Raw genomic sequence first — 4,656 nt, 5'->3', positions numbered from 1 at the left:
CCATGAACTTTAAAACGTGCATATTTTACTCCCTGAACGTTATCACTTGTGTCAACACGCCTCCTGAGGTTAACTTCGTTAACTTTTTTAACGAAAATGCTTATAAATGCCCCCTGAATTTTGTCACTTATGTCAATATGTTCTCTGAACTGTAAAATGTACCTGTTTTGCCTCCCAAACTATAATATGTTTCTAACTTTTTCCCCTTTATCTTGATTCTATCAGTTTTTTAAATGAAAATGTTGATATAATCATTAAATTGCTATTTATCTATGAGATTTGAGGTTTATTGAATATTTTCTCCTCTAAAAATGTTAGTTAAGCATCAATTCTCAAAACATTAGCTGATGAGAAGCAATAAAGAGGGAAAAAAATGAAGAGCAAAAATGTATAATGTAATGAATTTTGTTAGTTTTTTTTCTTAATATTTCACCTAGATGAAAGTGTTCGACATAAAACATGTTTATGCTTTATACATTTATAGCATTTTTAAATCTAAATGCGTGCATGTCCTTTATTTTAGTGTACCTTTTTTTTAAAAAAAAAATCAACACAAACCTTAAGAAACTCATTAACTTGACAAACTTTAATAGTCAAATATTATAGATAATTAGCAATTTAATGGTCATATCAACATATTCGTTCAAAAACTGATAGAATCAAGATGAAGGGGTAAACGTTGGAGACATATCATAGTTCAGAGGAAAAAAATAGGTACATTTTAAAGTTCTGGAGGCATATTGACACAAGTGACAAAGTTTAGAGGGCGTCTATAAGCATTTCCGTTAAAAAACTTAACGGAGTTAACCTTAGGGCGCGCGCATGTTGACACAAGTGACAAAATTTAAGAGCACAACACATACATTTTAAAATTTAGGAGGCATGTTGACACAAGTGATAAAGTTTAGAAAGAATTTATAAAATTTATCCTAAAATTAACCATTTGATTTCACATCTCATATACTTTCACAAATTGCATGATTACTCAGATGAAGTTTGTATTGTTAATTATTGAAGTTTTTATGTTTACCCTTTTTACATTATCCAATCAAAAGCTTTTCTCACTCTCCTAGATTTGACATTTTAATCTTCTGAATAATTGGGTCATTTCTTTTTAATTAATAATATTTTACTTTTAGTTTTAGGACATGTAATATATACATGAGGTATATGTATTTCTTTTCGAGCATCAGATATAGAAATACATTCAACGAAAAAAAAAACCTCACATCAGTAAAATTAACTAACTTAGACAAAAGTACATAATTTACTATGATTTTGTAGAGACCTATTACTTATGTCATTTTAAATTGTGACTTTTTATCTTCATTTATTACTAAATAACAATTGTTTATTAAGTGAAGTAACATAAATAATATTTTTTATAGTGGTATTTTTATTTTTTTCCTTGATACTTGTTCTAGAATTTCAGTCTCTAACCCATTTTTACTTTCCCTTTTTCTTACTTTACCCTTTTTTTCTACTTCTTTAATTGATTTTCACGAGGAGGATTGAACAAAGAAAAAACGTGAAAATTATTCTACTCTCTCTATAAGCCTTTCATGGGTATAATCATTATGTTTGATAAGATATATTACCTATAAAAGGACCAAAAAGAAATGAAAAGTATGAAAATATAGCCTTCACATTTTATACGGACTTATAGTTCATTTTTATTTATTATATATATATATATATATTGAAAATGGGATACAATTATAGAGGGTGGTGTATCATATAATTTAAAAAAAAACGTTATTCTACGGTGGTATTTAATTTCAAAAAAACACGTTGTTCTAGAATTTCAGTCTCTAGCCCATTTTTACTTTCCCTTTTTCTTAATTTACCTATTTTTATTCTACTTCTTTAATTGATTTTCACGAGGAGGATTGAACACAGAAAATACGTGAAAATTATTCTACTCTCTCTATAAGCAATTATTCTACTCTCTATAAGCAATTTCATGGGTATAATCATTATGTTTGATAAGATATATTACCTGTAAAAGGACCAAAAAGAAATGAAAAGTATGAAAATATAGCCTTCACATTTTATACGGACTTATAGTTCATTTTTATTTATTATATATATATATATATTGAAAATAAGTTACAATTATAGAGGGTGGTGTATCATATAATTTAAAAAAAACACGCTATTCTACGGTGGTATATGAATTCCTCACAAGATGGATTGTCTATGACTCTGTGTCCCGAACATCATAATGGGGAGTGACTCAAACTCAAAATTTTTGTTGAAAAAACTGATGTCTGGTTCACTTCGCGGATTCGAGTTTTCAATTCGAGCTGAGATGTGACATTTTCTGAGAGATTTTCACTGTAACAGAAAAGTTAGATGTGACATTTTCTAAGAACTTTTTACTGTAAAAACCTAAACTTGAAAATTCGAATCGGTGAAATGAACTTAAAAACTCGAATCGGTGAAATGAACGAGGTCTCCATAATTTTACCACCTGATCAAAGGACTGGGAGTAATTTTGAAGTTCCTAGGAAGGAGCTACCACTAAACTATCTACCCAAAGGCTAATTTTCTTTCTTTTTAAGTTAATACTTCCCTTAAGAAAAGAAATTAAGTTAACACCATTTTTATATATGTTATGGTCTTGTTGATAAACCTGAGATTTAGTGGTTGTCATTTTCATGCAAATACATGTTACCTTTTCAAATTAGATTTTAAATTGCTGGAGAACTTAAAAAAGCCTTTTCAGCTAAAGATTACTTGGTGGATATAAAATGCGTCCTAACTTCGTTACTTAACAACTCCCAGTTTAGAACAGTAGGTAGATGTGTCATGCAATAAATGGCTACAATGAAACTTTGATTTTTATTTTTCTCTTAGAGTTTCTTTGGTAAGGCCTAAGAAATGAATTACTGAAAAACTGTTTTCAGCTCTCAGATATGTATAAAAAACTGTTTATTTTGTATAATTTTTTAATTTGATGTGAATTTAATCAGATCTAACGATTATAAACTGATCCTATTGATAAAGTAGCCCTATTAGAGAAACTATCTTTTTTGAAAATTTGAGTATGAATATACATAGCCCTTGCTTAAAATAAAGGGACAGGAAGGTAAAGAAAGATTGGGTTCATCTAGTCAATGAGTTATTTTAATCGAGAAAAAAAGGAGATTTTGATGGTGGGTACTGAAAAATTCAACTACTAGAAGTAGCGTCAGAATTTTGTTTGAGGGAGCGTAAGTTGGAAACGTGAAAATCTTTTAAAACCATCAAATAATCAACTCTTAATACTATTACATAGATGGAAGGACATAAGTATTCAAGTTGTTGAATTATTTGCCACGCCATAATAGTAGAATTTTCTTAAAATCTCAGTTTCTTAAAATCATTTTGATGTGATAAATTTGAAAATAAATTACTTGCAGGTACATAAGATAAAATAATTTTTGAAAAGGTTGCAGAAAAAAACATGTTTAAGTAGAGACATATTTAAGAAAATTTATTTTGATAAGAAAATTTGATAAAAATAAGTATATAATATGTTAAATTTATGAAAAAAAAAATGTATCAAAGAACTACAAAAACATATGGAAAAAAAGTTTATGTAAGGACACATTTTGAAAAAGAAAATAGTTATGTCAACATTGGCAAATACATTCGAATGGAAAAATATTTCAGTAATGGCATATTTTTTTATAAAAAAAAAAATTTATCAAAAGAATAAATTAGAGAAAAAGTCTGTTAATGAGGAGGTATGTGTAAGATCTTGTTAATGAGGAGGGTATATATAAAAACTTTGGAAAATATTTACATGCAATAAAAAAAATTTTCAAAAATTTAAAGTGGGCATATATAAAATTGTTTGGAAAAATACATGCAAAAAAAGAAATTTTCAAAAATTCAGGGGAGCATATGCCTCCCTGGCAATAGCCTCTCTCCGCCTCTGACTAGTAGTAGGTTTCTGTTTTTTTAGCAAATGAATTTGCTATAAAAACGGTGTATACTGCGTACTTTAATTATTTTAATGCAATTATAAAAATGAGCACTACGAGTGTGAGGCCCACATGGGACCTAAGAAAAGTGTAACTTTAACATAGAAAACCTATGATGATGATCCTTGTGAAATGTGAAAGCGGCATAATAATATTGATTTTATTTATTTATTTATTTATTTGCTGCAGAGTATTAGCCACAAATTACGGGTTTCATATGAAGGTCGGTCAGATTCTCCCTAGAGATGTTTTTTAGCATTCTAAACTGTTTATTGATTTCTCTTGCAAATGTCCTAGCAAAAAATTTAAATAAAGAACAACATCAAGACTAGAACAGTTATTTTGAATGATTCGTCCACTAATTAAGATTGTGCCGTCGAGTTTAGCTTTGAAAATCAATGCATTGATTTGATATATAAGTAGATTTTTCATATATGTTTTCTAGAATTACTTGCAGCACTTAAAATTTTACTTCTCTTTCAAGTGTGTTAAGAATTTTATGCCTATATTTTAGTTGACATTTATTATAAAAAAACGTGAGAATCATATTAGTGTGTGTTGTTCGGTAAAGAGTTCGAAGCCCATGAAGCCCTCGATGACGAGAGCGAGCCCTATCAAGCGAGTGAAGTCAACTCCTTATGAGACTCGGAGACCACTGTTCGAATTTGAGTTGGCGAACCATTTG

Source organism: Morus notabilis, unplaced genomic scaffold (assembly GCF_000414095.1).
Source record: "Morus notabilis unplaced genomic scaffold, ASM41409v2 Scaffold1445, whole genome shotgun sequence".
Classification (NCBI taxonomy): domain Eukaryota; kingdom Viridiplantae; phylum Streptophyta; class Magnoliopsida; order Rosales; family Moraceae; genus Morus; species Morus notabilis.
Note: the sequence above shows the minus strand (reverse complement) of the source record.